Below are 18,862 nucleotides of genomic sequence, written 5' to 3'. Positions count from 1 at the left end.
CTAAGGTAAGTGCCACAGTGCTTTGGTTAAGGGTTGACCCACACTGGGGGGGGGTGCTCCTGTCTCCCCTCGCACAGTGACAAATTAATCAAGTGATCCAGACTACTTGTAGGACTGCCTTTTACTCCTTATTATATAACACTTTGTAAGATTTATTTTCAGTCTCAAATTTTATCAGGAGTGATAGAGGCCACAGATCACCTCCACCATTGAGCCCTTGAAAGTCATTGGCTATATTCACATTGCCATAGTGGCGTACTTACTTCAGGAAAATGGCTGAAAAATTTGGATTTCATAGGACCAAATTCTAATCCCCAAGTGACTACCTATAAACAGTCCATTTTATGACAATCACATGTTAACAGCTGCTTTTTGTCAAATCTCTTGTTAAATTATATTTAATTCATAAAATGTATGCTTTATTGATATTGGTGTTTTTTAATCAGATTGTTATGTGAGGTGCTATATTAAATGCCTTTTACAAAATTTATCACATTTACCATTATCAACCAAATTTATAATCTCATCAAAGAAATAAATCAGATTTGTTTGACAGGATCTACTTTCCATAAAACTGTATTGAATGGTTTTAAGTACTTTCCTATCCTTTGATTCTTTATCAGCTGAATCCCACATTTTTTTTATCTCCAGAGTTCCATTACTTACCTAGGTTTGAAGCCTACAATTATCCTGTTCATCTTGCTTTTAAAATATCACCATGATATTAGCATTTTTTTAGGCAGCTGGGATTTCATCAGAAACTCGAGATTTATTCAAATGTAATATCTATAGGCCAGAGATCTCCTTATCCAATTCCTTTGGATATAAGTTAGCCATTCCTCCTGATTATATTATATCTATCCCTTATGGATGATGTTTAATATCCTCCTTAGTAGTAGAGTAGAAAGTATTTCATTATCTCTGTATGATATGAAGACTGCATTTCATATCTTTCTAAATACAGAATAGATTGAAGACTCCCCTGTTTTCTATATCAGCATTAACAATTTTACCAGCTCTGGCTAGTAAGACACATTTATAATTTCTGAGATTATTTTGTTGTTGTTTCTAGTATACTTAAATACACATGTACATACATATACTGCTTTATTTATTATCTATAACTCTATACACAAAAACTTGTGATCCCATTTATATTTTACCTTTTATCACATTTGTTTGTCTAGTTCAAACTGCTACCTTCACTTTGCAACTTAACCAGAACAAGCTTTTAGCCAAAATTATCCTTTTTCTTCGATGCATCTTTTTGGCCATCTAAAAAAGTCTATTAAACAGCTATCTGTTTTCATGAATATTTTTCTATCTTTGTGCCTTCATATCAGTTTCACTGACAATTTCTTTTAGAAGTGATAAATTGGATCTTCTGAAATACCATATAGATTCACTTGGTAGTTACAACAGTCTTCTCTTTGCTAATATTGAACATAATCAGGCTTGATCACCTATCCCTAGGCAACCACCAACTTCCAGCCCTGTGAATAATTCATCATTTTCCATCTTAATGAGATCCAAAATGAAGTGACTTCATGTTTTGTGCAATACCTTGGGTTAGAACATCATTTAGAATTCTTGAACTCCAAGAGTGTTTTAGAACTGACTGTATGAGACCTCCAGCATGTCTCCCAAGATGAACTCTCCCATTAAAAAACTTTTTCATGCCATACATTACAGCCAAGTATTTATTAAAGTACTCTTTTATTTTCTAGTTTATGGGGTCTCTGATAATTACTTGGTCCTGTGGCTTTGTAGTTTGGCATAGAATGAATCCATGCTAGATCTCATATTCTGAGCCAGCAATAACGAAAACACACAATGTCTCCCCCACCTTTCATCGACTTCATCCTTCTGAGGGTTAAACTAATTTTTTTTTATTCCATCATAAAAATCTTCCCAAAAGTTTGCAAAAATTGTAATTGTGACAAATTTCTTTTCATCAACAAGAATTCTCCTCCGTGTGAATTCTTCTGGCTTATAAACCCCGACTCTGGGCATGAGTATATAAGCAGTTGAAAATTTTATTCTCTTCATACACTTTGCCATGTTGGTTCAGTTTTGTTTAAGAACATACTAAGTTTGTATTGAATTTGACTCCCTGGCATCCCAGTTTGTGGTATTAATTTAGTATCCTCTTGGTTGCTCCAGCTGGTCTTACACTGAGAAAGTAAACTATCCTACCTATATTCCAGTGTACAAATGTTGGCCATCCCATTTGTACAGCTCCACTGGAATATAGCTGAATGTTTCAGATAGGGTTGGCAAGCCAACCTATTGACTGTAGTAAAAAATTATCAAACATTCCATGAAGCCAAGAATGCCCTAGGTGGAGGCCTACTTTATGTATTGCATCATGGTGTTATCTGTTAGCAAGTACAGGAGAAATAAACATCTTGCCTCTCAGTCCTACAGGAGTCACAATACACAACACACACTTCACTTAGGAGCAAATGTAATATAACCTCCCAGTTTCTTTTTTTTTTCTTTCTTTCTTTCTCTTTTATATATCTAGATAGATAGATAAATAGATAGAAAGATAGACAAATATATCTATATAGATATAGATAGATATGCATTCCCTCCCTTCCCCCAACTATTTCTGACTTTTCCTCTCCCTCTCTATTCCTTATAGATAATTATAAGTAAGCTAAGATATAGGATAAGCTTTAACATTTTATTTTGGGTGGCAAGTTTTATTTTTCTCCCCCCTCTTTGCAAATAAGTTCCATGATATTTTTATATCAATACCCACTGTTTTATAAGTGATAATTATTATGTTTGTACTGTTTTTGTATTGTGTGATTACTGTTTTAAGCCTATATATGTAAGTTAGGTAAGTCGTGTCAAGTTTCAATTTTGTATGTCAAGTCTCCATCTTGTGTCCTCTGCCTGGGCATCCCCTATGTTGTACCTGTGTCATTCATGTACCCCTCCCATGTAAATTGGTTCCCAGATGAATGGGAGTGATTGGGAATGATTGAAATACAATGGTAACAAGCGGCTACTGGAGGCCTGTAATGACCAGGCCATCACCTTGCATTGATTCATCCAGGAACCACAGACCTCACCCACGAACAGAGACAAGAACCCAGCATTTGAAAGACAAAAGACCCTGCAGAACCAGAAACTCTACCATTGTTTCCCATCATTACAGACACCCAAAACTGCACATTCCTGCATGAAGCACACATGCTCAGTACACCAGGAGCTAACCCTGGCCTGGGCATGCCTCCTGTCACTAGGGTCACACAAGGTCTGCCCCTATAAAAAGGGGCAGTGAAGACAGACCCATTGGGAATGCCATTTCTATCTGAACCAAATCAGCTCCACATCACGCTGCCTATCCACCCCAGAGGCCCTGCTGGCGACCCCCTCTGGACAACACTGAGCTGAAGGAGACCCTGACTGGCCATTGAGGACCAACTTTCAGCCTGGGATAGGTAGATATCACCTGCACATTTCCTCCAATTTGGACTCTCTTTCTCTCTCCTCCTGGACTTCAGCCCCTGCACCAAGCCTCTTTAACCCCTGCTGCCCTTTTTTGTGTGTGTGTGTGTGTGTGTGTGTGTGTGTGTGTGTGTGTGTGTGTGTGTGTGTGCGCGCGCACGCATGCGTGCGCGCAATGGAACCAATAAGATATAGTGTCACCATCTCCCCTGTTCCATAAAACCACTGTCATTTGTAACCCCAAGTTGGGTTGTATGTTACTGAGCCCTGGTACCTTCCCCATCTTAAATTCCAGTCTCTGTCCCTCAGCTTCCCCCACCCCCACCTTTCCTTGCCACCTCTCAGCTCCTCTCTGTCCTTTCTCTGTTCCCCCGTTGCAGTTTCTTGGCCCTGTTTCTTTCTGCCATCTCTCAGTCCCATTCCTGCCATCCACCACCTTCTTCCCACGTCTTTCTGCAGCCCTTCCCACCATTTCTGCTGCTTCTAGCTTCCTAGCCCCATTTCTGCTGTCCACCGCCTCCTTTCCATGTCTTTCCACAGCTCTTCCTGCCACTTTTACCCTCTCAACCCCACTCATTTCTGCCTCCTGCTGTCTCTCCCCATCTGTTTCTCTCTCTGCCTTCTGTTCCCAGCCTTTCCTGTCCCTTTCCTCCTTTCCTCTGTGTTCTCCAGCTTTCCTCCACACCATCTCTAGCTGCCCCTTCTCCCCTACAGTCCTCTGGCCTGCCTCTAGCTCCCCTGCACCCTCTGTCCCAGTTTTCCTCTCCCCACTTACCTTTAGGCTCCCCTGTAGCTCCAGCTTTGGTTCCAGCCTCTGTGCTGGCTTCTCTCTGGCATCACTCCCCTGTTCTGTAGACTTTGGGCATTGTCCTTTAATCAATTAAGGTCAATTAACCTAAAGTAACCCCCAAGCCTCAGTTCTTCAGCCCAGCTCTCTCTAGTCTACTGGTTCTAATCCCGGTCCCAGTAACTTTCACTCCCTACATTTCTATTTTCCTACCTTAACTTTTCCCCAAGGTATCCCAAGTACAACAAGCACATACATACATACACATCACAACACCCAAGTTAGGAACTTACTTGTGTATATGAATTAGTGGTCTGTGTATGTGTACTGGGTGTGCAGGTATTGATAATTAATTCTAATCTAATTTCTTTCGGTCTGTATAGTGTGTGTAGGTGCTTGAATTGGTGATAGGCATGCATTTGCTTAGGCTGGTAATTTTGGATGTGTATGTGCCTGGATTGGTAGTGTGCCTTTATTGGAAGTGTGCATGTGCACACCTGGTTGGGGTGCATGCTCCTAGAGTGTATATGTACCTAGTATGTGTGTGTATGCACCTAATTGATATTTTGAGTGTGTGCATGTGCAATTGTACACCATGACCTCCTGTATAACAGTGCGATATTGAGATTCTGAGGGTTGGCCTGGCCCCACAGGGCAACACAGATGCTACCTACCCCACTTGTATGTCCTGAGCTCGTTCAACCTTTTTAGTGTGAAGCCCCCCCAATCCATATGGGGCTTCAGGACCTACTCTGTGCTGAAGGAAGAACAAAAACCAGCAACATAGGCAAGTTTCTTCTACTGGCAATCTGCTGTGATAACAGGCTGTGAGGAAAGAGAAGAGCCACAGGGAACTAAGATTAACTGACCAGAATTGCAAGCAGCTGTCCCAGCCCTGAGGCTGCAAAGAACTATGCTTGGCTCCTTCTTCTCCCAATGTTACCTTAGGGGAGGAGGAGTAAGCCTGAACTCCAAGGTAAAAAGAGACCCAGAGCAGGGAAAGGGGAAATGCCCAGAACTGGAAGTTTCTGACTCAACTATAGTGATGGCAGGGACAACTGAAGGTACAGAGGAAGCATCTAGGATTGGGTTTCAGAGAAGCAGCTCTGTTGAGGGAGTTGCCAGAGAAGAAAATCCTGAAGGAGGAGCTCTCAGGGAAACTGCCCTCAGGCAGTCTGGAGAGACAAGCAGGAAAGGAGCTACCATAAAGATGCTAATAGCAGGGCTGAGAAGAGTTACCTTAAAGACTGGGCTATAAGGGCAGAAAGAAGTCCCAGTTTGCTTTCTTTTCTATTTTCTTTGGAGGGGGAGAGGATTCCTCCCAGAAATATCAGGATAGTGTGTGGTGACTATCTGGACAATAGGCCAGGAAAAAAAACTGGTTAAATACATGCCAGGTCACTAGGTTGCACCAAGCCTGGTGAAGGATAACCAGGCTCAGTGGGGCTGCTGATTGGTCAGATCCAGAAATATATGAAGCATTTGGCTGGCTCTGAGGTAGATTGCATGGACTAGTGATTGAAGACCTGGTGGAATGGGCAAGGGTATAGGGGTTGGTGGAGTCTTCAATTAACTGAGGCAGACTTCAAGACCAACAACTTAAAAAGCTGCACATCCAGGCATTTATTTTCTCCTTTAATAAGTCATGGCAGGTGAGTCCATGGGCCCGTGAAAGGTTCCATCAAGACATTGTGGCAGACTTCAGCCAGCTGGCCGAAGTGAAAAGACTGTCTTAGTATAGAAAACAGGTTGAGAAAAAAAAGCGGGGAAAACCTCCCAGATGAGGTAGTGAATACTAGAGACTGACAAAAACCAGCCAAGTTGAAGCAAGCATCTGGCCCAAAATAGCTGGGTGGACTTTGGTAAGAGCCCTCCTCTGGACACAGACATGTCTAAATGTAGACAACATAACTACGTCTTAAAAACTGACCTTTTGTCTCTTATAATTGCTATGCATGTTTTATTTCTGTTTATTTTCATTCTGTCTTTTCATTATAATATAGAATCACCAGTAATGATGGTTTGTCCTCTTAGGATAACATTTGGGAATTAATATTTCACTTCCTTCTAATTTCTGATAGTAAGGGAAGCTCTCAAATGAAAATATATCAAATATTCAATTATTAATTTACTTCAAATTACATCTTTCTTTGTCATAGAAAAGATATGCAATGATTTGAACAAATACTGGATTGATTAAAACTGGAATGAATCCATCATAATATTTAATAGCTGTATAAACAGTCTCAATTCTGAAAATGTTTTTAACTATAACAACATGCTAAATGGCACAGATCTCTAAAAATATATTCTGTCTGTATCTGTTCAACTGTATACCTAACATGGGGTGAGCAAATTGATTCTAAAAGAAAACATCCTGATTACTTTAATCCTATGTAAATATATTTACAATATTTTCAAAAGTACTTTAATAGTTCTTAAGTTGTCTTCTGCTTCTCTTCCAGTTTTCAGTATATCATCAAAATAACAGACAAATTTAGACTCCTGGACTGCCTCATTTTTTATCTTATGAAAAAGGGCACATTTACTGGTTATATACAATTTTCATGGTAAATCTGTAGCTGTATATAGAAGGAGTAGTTAAATCTGGCTTTCTTACTACCTGTCACGTGATCATTCTAGAGAAACCTTAGGGTCCTGTCACATGTTACACTTAAGATGTGATTAACCAGCAAGGAATAAACCATAAAGTTATACACAAAAATAGATAACAACTTTGTGGCTGGTTCCTATCATGACATTAATTATGTGGTCAGGGTGGGGTTCCCAGCCATGCTGAGCCCTGTGGCTGGGAGCCCCATCAGCTGATCAGGGTTCCCAGCCATGGGGTTGCACCATCAGCTGATGGGGATCAGCTTACAGGGTTTCCAGCCACAGAAGCTTGCTACTTGCTGATGCAGAGGGAACCTGGGATTGTGATCATGGGCTCCACCTGCACTGCCAATAAGGTGGGATGGGATCAGATGCTCGATCCCACAATTATGTCTCCTGCCATTCACATGTAGCATAGCAGGAAGCATGCGTGCGGGGATCACTAATCAGATCCCGTGCATCTTTACTTGCCTGTCTGCTAGGTACCTGACTCAGGTACCTGAGACACTGTGAACCTGTCTAAAATGATAATTGCCATACCTTTCTAAGCAGCAAACCAAAAGGAAATAAAGAACAAAAAACTCTCCCCTTCCCTGGGGTGAATCATCTGAGCCAGAGTTCAGCGGATCAGTGTTCTGTGCTATGTTATAGATATGGCAAATACAAGTTTGTCTTTAGACAAATAAAGGAATTGTAAGACTATTTCTATTACATCATGTAACAATTTGTATAAAACTTAATGTTTAGGGTAAAGTGTCCTTGGACCAGCTTTTCAGAACAAGACACCACCAGTGGAGGATTTTAAAACTATTTATGAATTTGGCCATTTTCATTAGTCCTTTTTTAAGTTTCTCTCTCTCTTTTCAATTCTGTCCTAGTCCAGAGTCACGTTTTTATGGAACAAGTTTAAAAGTGGGATGAAAATCTGGTGTTTCTGGAAAAAGAAAATAGTGTAAAGGGTTAGTTTGTTATAAATACAAAAAAGACTACTGCCGATGCTTAACAATATTTCATTTACAAAATAATGTCTACTTTTCATTCTGTGCTGCATTTTACTGCTGTATCTTGTTGGACAAATTGCATTTTGTCTCCACAAAGGGATGCTTCAGTCTGAAAGCAGAGCCAGTTTTATGCAAAGGCAAACTAGACACGTGTCTCGGGCCCTTAGTGAATAAGGGGCCCAGCTGTATTTATATATTTTACATATTATAATTATTGAGTGAAAAAAGTGGGGTTTCGTGAGTCTACAGCCCACTAGAGAATTAATCTGGACCTGTCTGAAAGTAGTCCGCATGCCACTTAAAACTTAAACTAAATTCAGAGCAAAGAAGAATAATTTTTAAATGTATTAAATGTAAATGGTCAGATCATAACTAACTTTATTCAAATGGAAGACTAAGTACAGGGGGGAAAGATCAGATTGCACAAAGAGCCTTTCCCGGACATTTTGAGGCTCCTCCCAAAGGCAGTACAGTCATTCACCCTAGCAATCTTCAAGAAAACATCTTGTTCCCCTTCTTGCTGGGTTCATTTGATCCCAGCAGTCTTTCCTGCCCACATGCAGGGAGGCTGGATCTGATGATCTGTAAGGTCCCTTCCAGCCCTTAACAACTACTTCACAGGTAGGGCGGCTAGCATCTGGAGTAAGAACTACTTCACGGTCAGGGCAGCTAGGATCTGGAACCAACTTCTAAGGGAAGTGGTGCTGGCTCCTACCCTGGGGGTCTTTAAGAGGAGGCTTGATGCCTACCTGGCTGGGATCATTTGAACCCAGTTTTTTCTCCTGCCCAGGCAGGGGGTCGGACTTGAAGATCTACAAGGTCCCTTCTGACCCTACTTCTATGAACTATGAAACTATTAGCTGGGGTAGGTACAATCACAACTGGTAGTTCACTTCCCTAAAAAGCCTTCTTAAGTATCTAGTCCCTCCCCATATGAAGTAATTAATTATAGCTAAGACAATATAGGGGTGGGGATTGATAGTGCTCACTGGAACTTCCATTGCAAAGTGCAGTCTTCTTGAACTTCTGTGTCAAGCCTAGGGCAGATTTCAAGAAACACATACAGCCTATGCATTGTTGAGACCAAGTCCAGAAATGTAACAACATAGACTGAATATAAATGCTCATTTCTACTGGAAGAAACAAACATTGACCAACCAGGAGGTGCTAGAATGCTGCTTTCTGAGCCAACCCCGACCTCAGAGAATCCCATTAATTCACAGCCTTCCTCTTCCCTGCCTCAGAAGGGGGTGAGAAGGTTTCAGCCTCTGGAAAATACCACCACTCTGCCAATCAGAACTGGGGTGTGGGGCACTCAGCCACCACAGCAGGGTTCTGGGAGCCTACTGCAGGTGTATGGCAGGCTGCCTCACCTCACACTTCTCTGGGTTGACCCAAGGTACCACAAGGTTGACCCAAGGTAGCAGGTGCACTTCATCACAGCAGCAAGTCTTTCTTTAAATCAGTAGGTCAGCAAGGGAAAGCTGAACTTGGGCTTGCCAGGATTTTGAGCCCTCCGTCTTATAAATCACCACCCCAGCCATTCAACTGAGCAGCAGAGGGGCTGGGAACCAGGCTTGGAAGGCTTTCCCCAAGCCTGTCTTCCAGCCATGCTGGCTTTTAAATTGCAGGTCCTGCTACTCATTTGAGTAGCAAGGGCATGCAAAGGACACCAGAGCTCTTACGAGCCAGGCTTGTAAGCCTAGCTGCTAGCTATGCCAGTTTTTCTACCCCCCCCTTACCCCTCCTGTGCTTAGCTGGTGGGAGAGTGGTGAAAGGAAAAGCAGGCAGGGGGCAGTGCCGTGCCCAGGAACCAAGCAGAGGGAGCAGCATGGCAAAATCTTTGCCTGATTCTCACAGTGGGAACTCCAGCATGAGAAGTAGGGAGGGAGCAAGTGGGGCTGCTCTTCTCCTCCCATCTATGCAAAGAGGGAGCAGCTGTCCCCTGTATCTTTTCCAGACTGGGATGATCCCAGCCACAGGCAGGCATGGGAACCTTAACCCTGGCTCAACTCTTACTGGTCCCCAAGGGAATTAAGCAGTTGGCAAGTGTGCAGACATTCAGTTTCCCAAGAGAAACCTTCCCAGGAGTGATTTAACCCTTATTGATCCCATTATTTTTCTGCTGGAGAAGACTTTTTTTTTTTTCCCTCAGAGAGAAAAAAAAAAGTTTCAACTTTTTCACACACATTTTTTCTACCAGGAGAATAGCAATTCTCCCAATAGAAACCAAATGCCTGTATTTGGTCATAGGCAGTTTAGAGTGGCCCTGAACATGTTCCTTTTCACTGTTCTGGGCCTCTCTGTATTGGCATGCTTCTTGGCACACATTCAGGGCCACTCCAAGACAGCAATACTGGCTAATTTGTAGGCTTTGGCAGAATCTGATTGGGAACAAGCAGGCAGGATATTCCTCTGAGTGACAGTCCTAGAATCAGCACAGAAGCAATATAGATATAGTCCTGAATTTCTACAGATGCTTTTTGCCTAGTATGGTGTCTGCATTAACATCCCTTTAAATATTCAATGAGGCTTCTAGAGCATCTTTTGCATTTTGGAAGTTACCAGAAGCCTACAAGAGCAGAAGTACATGTTAGTTTGGCATGTTGTTTATCATCAGTAATTGTGGATAGATGGATACTAATAAACTTAAGTATTCCTTTATATTATGTTTGTTTTGCAAAGAGCAAAGACTTAACTCCCTGCCTTCACCCTTGTAGCCTACAGCTTAAAGCAAACAATCTAACTGAAACGTAGTGGTAGAAAATAAAATAAATGTAGTGCTATTTACAAGCGAAGGTGAATTATGCTTTCTATTCATCACTAGATATTACAACTATAACCTTTTTTGTGTTTCTTAATAGGCCTTGTTGGATCTAGAAGGATGTGTAGCACTTTCGTCTTAAAACTTCTTTGCTCCAATTTCCAGGGAGAACAGAATTTCTATCAAGTGCATGTTCATTATAGTACAAGAAGAGGCTCCCTGACATTTTTTCATCAGCTCTAATTATGCATAGTTGCTTCAGAGAATGATTATGTGCATGTTCACTGAAAACACAGATTGCATGATTCTTCATTACAGGATCAAAGTCAACAAGCAATAGACATTCCCTGTGAGTGGGCAGAAGGGCTTCTTCTATGGTACCTTCAACCTAAGAATCATATGTTCTGTTGAAAGAAGTACTACAGTATTTAGTATTACTATTTCAAAACTTCCTCAAAAGGACATTTTATCTTCACTGCAAATCCCTATAAGCAAGAGACCAAATAAGTATTTTTGTTCCTTTGCCAGCTCTCTGAAACTGAATTAAATAAAAGGTATAGCTGGTTTTATTTAGCAAAGAATTTATTATAAAACAAATTTGGGTGGAAATATGCAGATTCAAAGTGCTAATATAAAATTCTGTGTTGAAAAATGTTTGAACAAAATTCTTATTAAACCAGCAACGCAATTGGAAATCCCACCAATTCTAATCTAGTTTTTCTGCAATTCATTATTCATGTTTGATTTCATGAATGAAACAGGCCTTTGCATTAATTAATAAGAGAATGGTTATCTATTTCTAAGATGACAGGCAAATTTTCAGAGAGAAACACTTTCTTTAACATAGGAAAAATATGACACATTTGAGACAAATTATGCCTTGGAAATGCAACAAAGATGAAACTCTTCATCATTTTGACTGACAATGACAAGTTTTTTCTGCACACCAAACCAGATCGTGAGCTGCTATAAATCTAGTATAACTTCCCAAAAAAATAGAGGTATGACAGTTTCTATCAGCTGATGCTCTGATCCCAGTACTCTTAATCAATAATATTAGACAATCATCTTTTCAAATCAAGTCATCCAAAAAATATGTTATGGTCTTAACTGGATTACTAAGGAAAATGTCATATCTCTGTACTTATATTCTAGCTACTGCAAGTCAGCATGGCTCCAGTGGCATAGGCTGAAGATATCAGCTTTATGATCTATTTAGGGATCTGAAAATTGTGACAGATGTATCAGATCTTCTGTCTGAATCAGCTGCAATTGTAGGAAGTCATCTTCAGAAGTCACGTTACCACATGTAATCTCAAAGCACAGCCCCAAGACTGCTCCCCTTGGCATTAATGGAGTTGACCTGAGCCTAGAAGATTCTTCTCTTTGCATTCAAGCAATGTTTTGATGAGTGAAACCCCATTACCTCAGAAGGTGCGATTAGGAGTATACCTGTTCTATCCTCACACAGCCAGGAAATATCCTTCTAGTCAGAAATATTCAAATTGTTCATATTTGTAGGAAGCGCTGTCTCAATATTTGTATTACAATATTCTAGGTGCATGCTTGTATCTCAAGAGAGGATGAAAATAGACTAAATTAATCCCCTGTCATTACTGGGGAAGCTTCAATTTTTGAGTAGTCTTTAAACTATGTAAAGGGACTGCAAAGTGGGTGCATAATTAAAATCAAAATGGTAGCATCTATACCTACAGTGCACAGGTGCCCATATCCCACAAGGTGCAATTCAGCAAAGAAACAAGCTCCTTAGTTACATCTGTATTTATTTTGTAAGCGCAGTCAGTTATGTTAAATCACTTATTAAAGGTTAGTACGTGTTAGTCTGAAGTCAGAAAGAAGACAGGGTATAGCTGCACCTCACAAACTAAGTCAGAAATGCATAAGCTTTCATGAGCCAGAGCTCGTGTCATCAGGGCTAGATACAGAAGTTCATGGAAGTTAGATTATATTAAAAATGGCCACCCAATTTAACTTAGTTCTCCCAGGTGCAGACTTTATACTTAGATGCCTCGTTAGGTCAATCTAAGTGTGAACTGAACAGAAGTTCAGGGAGGTTAGATCGGTCTAAAAATGGCTCACCTGATCTAATTCAACTTCATCTCCATGATAGTTTAACTTAGATGGGGTCCAGAGAGACTGATCTAACCAAATGACACATTACCACCTGCCTCACAGCTGATTCACATGGTACCTGCCTGACCTGACCTCTTACATTCCTTTCCCCCACCCCACCACCTTTTCTCTCCTCCTCTTCCCCACTTCTCTGCCCCTCCCCCCCACTGATTCCCTACCACTTCCTTTTTATTGCTATCCTCTTTATTACCTTGTATTATTACTTCTGCAGTGTTTTCCTTTTGGCTTTCCTTTCTCTCCTGTTTTTTTTCCCCCTCCATTTACCTTTTGTTTTCCTACTTCTACCCTTTTATATTTTCACTGGCGTCCTGTCATACTTTTAGCTTCTCCATTTCCTGCTTTCCTGATCTCCAACTATTCCCTTTTTCACAGACTGCCTCTTTTTTACCTTGTATTTTATCTCTGTTGTCTCCCTCTGACTTTTGTTTCCCCCTACTCTCTACCCACTCCCTTTCCTGCATTTCCTTTTATCTTGCTTATCTCTACCTATTTACATTTTCACTGACTTCCCTCCACACTTTTAGCTTCTCTCATTCCTTGGAGTCTCAGACCAGCAGAGACTCTCTATACCTGACCTAGGGTGACTGTGCCCAAAAGCTTGCTAAGAACTTTTTCCCAACTACTCAGTTGGTCTAATAAAAGATATCACATCTACCCAAAGAACGTTGACTGCATTTTTAAACATAGTAACTCCAAGCGTGCCCACACATGCAGGCACATGCTCTTGCAGCCACTCAAATAGAAGTGGTGCAAATTTGAGCTGGGGCTTTTTGCCTCAGTGCACTGTGATGGCCAAAACCAGAGAGATTAATAAGAAATAAATATGTGCTTCTTAGAGTCATTTGGTATTTTGCCTAAACAGGTAATATTAGTTACAGTCTGCCACCGGAGGTGGTTCAAGCACCTACATTGAACACCTTCAAGAGTAAATTGGATGCTTATCTTGCTGGGATCCTATGACCCCAGCTGACTTCCTGCCCTTTGGGCAGGGGGCTGGACTCGATGATCTCCCGAGGTCCCTTCCAGCCCCAATGTCTATGAAATCTATGAAATAATATAAAGCTTGTAAGTTTGTAAACCACTAATGTAACTTGTCTGTCATAAGTTTAACCAAAATAATAAAATTAACTGTTCGTGGAACGGACTGGGCCCCATAGACAAAGCTGAAGATGTGAGATTAGCTGACCTAATGGTTTCTGCTCAGGGTTCAGCTTTGACGATAAAAAACTAGATCCAACTGGCTGGCACACCCAACACATTCCAGGAAAGCACATCCCAAGAAAGCATATTCAAATGAAACCTAAAAGGGTTTGGGGCTTAGACGGAGCAAAGTCAATTTCAAACCTAAAGATGCTGCATTATAATTTTCTTATTGAATAAACCTGAGTCTGGGTAGTAACCTCTTATGATAATTTTTAACACCTTTCAATCCTATAGGGTAACAGCTATAGGGTAACATTGTGAGTGGCTCTAAAGCCAACAGATTAACATAAGACTAAGTATAAAAAGCACGTGCATCATGTAACCAGCAGGAAGGAGGGAACAGAACAGTCATTTCTGTTCTACGCCTAGACCCCGGACTCCCTGTGTGAGTGAGGATCGGCTTCTGATCAAGGGACTTTCCCTGGTAATCCATCTGACAGCGTTTATCAGGGACGCCTGACTTCACAGGAATCACTTGATGTGTACCTGGCATTGAGGGACTATCAATAAGCTGCCAACCCATGTCTGTCTATCTGCTGTTTTGAACAGCCCAGTGGCTTATAACCTTGCAGTGCCCAGTTGGCCTATGACAGAACTGATTTATCTATCTGTTATTACCTGTTATTTACTATTGGCTCTTTAATACTGCATTATCTGCTTATCGCATTTATCTTTCTGTTAACTGTTGTGTGTGTGTAAGTTATAATAAATTTGCCTTTACTTCACTCCCAACTTTGCCTCCTTGATCCAAAACTGAATCAAACAGCCCAGTTGGCCTGTGATAAAATTGATACACTTACAGTGCCCAGCTGACCTGGGACAGTGCACATACCTAGACATGCACTTTGGTGTGGGGAAAATTGTGCCAGTTATGGCAAAATAACCCTGCCTGGCTTCTCCTGGATCTGGCTCCCCCTGCAAGGGCTACTGCCCTCCCTGCAGGGTCCAGAGCTCCTTGCAGGGGTTACTGCCCTCCACCCACACATCCCCTGCATGGCCTCAGATTACCAGTAGCAACCATGGCAATTGTGTCTCTTGGAGCCTCATGGCAGAGCCCCACCATGTGGCATGGAAAACAGCGGCCTTGGCCCAGGCAACTTGGCACTCACGCTGCCACTGCTGCATCATATGGGTGCAGCCCAACTCAGCAGGGTGCCATATGGCACCTAACACTGTCTGGCAGCTCAGGGTGATCTGGCTGTCACCTGGGGTCATCACCATTCAGTCCCAGTGACCCCAAGCTGCCCAACAGCATGCAGAACCCTGTCAAGCCAGGCCACACCCACAAGATGGGGCAGCAGCACCATGAGTGCCAGGCACCTAGGGCCAAGCCCCACTGCCCTCCACTGCTCCATGTCATGTAGCGGGGGCTCTGCCACAAAACTCCAAGCAGCCCCAACTGCCACTGCTACTGCTGGTGAGTGTGGGCTGTGTGGTGGGGGGGTCTGGTTGGGGAAGTAAGCAAGGAGCTGGGGGAACCAGCAGGGGCTGGGGGAATGAACAAGGAGCTGTGGAAATGGACAGGGAGCTGGGGGAACAAGTAGGGGGGCTGGATGCCCCCCCCCATGGTCCCCTCCATCCTCCTCCAGCCCTCCCAACCCTCTGCTCACCTGGCACAAAGTCCATGTCCCTTCAGCCTGTATCGCTGCTTGCCCTACATAAGCAGGCAGTGTGCTTCAGCAGCAGGACAAGGGCCAACCATAGAGATACTCTGGCTGGCTACCAAAGTGACTCTGTGGAGGACCTGAGCCTCTGGTTTCCTGAAGACATGGTCCAGGACTGTGCCCTGACCCACTTTTTTCACCTGGAGTATATTTTGATACTTGGATCCCCAAGTATCAAGTTTTGCCCCCGTGCTTCAACATGCAGGACAGGGAATTTTTTTTTTATTCCCACACATGTGTCTTGCAGCATCATAAAAAGGTTTGAGATGCTGCAATAGGCACATGTGCACTCATGTGGGTGCACCCTCAGATGGTAAGGATTTATTAGAAATAAATGCAGCAAGGCAAGTGTAAAAGTGTAAAAAATAATGACAGAACATACAAAAGAGAGGACAGATGATGAATACAGTCAGTATAGTCAAGAATACTGAAGGCTTTGGAAAAGAGTTAAAAATACTAAAAGGACAGGAAACTAAATATTTAGTGATAACTGATAAATGGTAACTGATTCTGGATTCTTAGTCTTTCATGATGGACTTACCATGAAGCAAACAAAAACTGGCATAAATGTAAGCAACGAGATGATGAGGAAGTTTCTTGGCAAGGCAAATTGGATACACATATAGACAAGGTGTTTCTTACTATTAAAGTATGAACAATATGACCATCCATGTGTGTTAGAATAAATGAAAAATACAAGCTAATGCTCTTGTTAATGCATTTGGGGGAGTATTAGGCATTATGGGGGAGTTAATGCATTTGGGGGAGTATTAAGGCAAGCTGATTTATTTTAATAGGAATAATAATAATAATAGCTATTATATATATATAGGAACATAAGGCAAAAATAAAATAAAAAACACTCCAGTAACTTTTTGCTATGAAAAAGTTAATGAAACAAAAATGAGTGTAATAAAGTATTACATTTATTCTTAAGCATAATTATTCAGAATCTCATAATGCCAACAGAAACACAGCTGTTTCTTCTGATAAATACTAATTAGCTAGAGAAAAGTCTAATCTTTAATAAATAGAATTAAATATGTTTGTTGACATCTTTAAGTTACCATAAAGACACAGTTTTTCCTTTCTCTTTATGAATAAAGTGAATAACCAGCAGTTATAATACCCATTGTGGGAATCAGAACTATCCCTACTCAAATCTGAATGGAGCATGCTCTGTCTCCAGTTTATATTTACTTCCTTCCCAAGGTCTGCCTTATCTAACTTGAACAAAACAAACCGGTGTAGCCTCCAGGCTTAGCTACTTTCTGCAGTCAGTCCCTTTTCCACTTTAGTTTTAATGCCCTGTATCTTATACACACAGCAGAAACTCATTTAATGAGATCCACCTCCTATACATCTTTATTCAAGGCTGTGGAAGGAGAGATTATGGTTCATAGAATCATAGAAGTAGGGTCAGAAGGGACCTTGTAGATCTTCAAGTCTGACCCCCGGCCTGGGCAGGAGAAAAACTGGGCTCAAATGACTCCAGCCAAGTAGGCATCAAGCCTCTTCTTAAAGACCCCCAGGGTAGGAGCCAGCACCTTGGAAGTTGGTTCCAGATCCTAGACACCCTAATTGTGAGGTAGTTCTTATGGATGTCTAATCTGAACCTCCTCTCCAACAACTTGTGGCCTTTATTCCTTGTTATGTCAGGCAGCGCTAGGGGAAACAAGGTCTCTCCCAACCCTTCTGGTCCCCCCTAGTGAGTTTATAGACGGTCACCAGGTCCCCCCTCAGCCTTCTCTTGTGAAGGATGAACAGGTTCAGGTCCCGCAGTCTCTCATTGTAGGGTCTGCCCTGTTGTCCCCAGATCATGTGGGTGGCCCTTCTCTGGACCCTCTCAATGTTGTCCACATCTCTTCTGAAGTGGGGCGCACAGAACTGGACACAGTACTCCAGCTATGGCCTGACCAGTGTTGCGTAGAGGGTGAGGATCACCTCCTTGGCCCTACTTGAGATGTACCTGTGGATGCATGACAAGGTTTGGTTAGTCCTGCCAACCGAGACATGGCATTGTTGGCCCATGTTCATCCTGGAGTCAATAATGACTCCAAGATCCCTTTCTGCCTCCGTGCTCTCAAGAAGGGAGTTTCCCATCTTATAAGTGTGCTGCTGGTTACTACTGCCCAAGTGCAGCACCCTGCACTTGTCAGTATTGAAGTGCATCCTGTTTTTGTTAGCCCACCCCTGCAACCTATCTAGATCTTGCTGCAGGCTTTCCCCCCTACTAGCGTGCTCACCACACCCCAAATTTTGGTATCATCAGTGAATTTAAACAGGTTGGTTTTCACCACATCATCCAAATCACTGATAAAGAGATTCAACAACATGGGCCCAAGGACCGAGCCCTGGGGGACTCCGCTGCCCACTTCTTCCCAGGTCGAATATGACCCATCCACCACCACCCTCTGAGTATGACCCATGAGCCAATCTGCAATCCATCTGACGGTGTAGGCATCAATGCCACAGTCGCCTAGTTTTTAATGAGGATGGGGTGGGAGATGGTGTCAAAGGCCTTGACACCATCAAGGTTGCATAATACAGGAGTTCTGCAATAGAATACAGTGTCCCAGAATCTGTTTCTCTGTGGGCACATCTACACAAAATATTTATAAGGAGTTGCCTAATTAGCTCCAAAGAAAAGTCTCTGTGTCTACACATGTGGACCTATTACATCACAGTAAACCAATAAAGGCCACCACAGTAAACTAATAAAGTACTTCTGAATACAAGTACTATTCTGTGGCAGTGTTATTTACTGTGCAGCAATACATGTGTAGACACTGATGGGAATGGCTGGAGCATAAAAATGCTTTAGTGCAGGGGCTGCCTGCTGGCTAGCCCCACACTGAAGCACCCTCACCCCCCATCCAGCCCCTCCACAGCTTACTGAGCCAGGTTGGAGCTGCCCCTGGTTGGCAGGCTGACCCCTAGGGCCCCCTGCCATGTGCTGCAGTCCTGAGCAATCTGTAAACATGGTGTACAGGAGCTATAAACTCTGGTGCAATATGCGCTGGAGTTGCTTGTTCCACATTACTTGCACATGTAGAAGCATCCAGTGAAAGCATAGCTTTAATTATAAACACTTGGTAGAATAGGCTCATGGGAAAATAGGGCTGGAAGGGACCTCACAAGGTCATCTATTCCAGATGTGTAATGCTGCTCTTGGTCTGGCTACAGTCATTTGACATAAGTCAAAGTTTAAAAA

Source organism: Crocodylus siamensis, chromosome 3 (genome assembly GCF_052110815.1).
Source record: "Crocodylus siamensis isolate JL-2025a chromosome 3, ASM5211081v1, whole genome shotgun sequence".
Classification (NCBI taxonomy): Eukaryota; Metazoa; Chordata; order Crocodylia; family Crocodylidae; genus Crocodylus; species Crocodylus siamensis.
Note: the sequence above shows the minus strand (reverse complement) of the source record.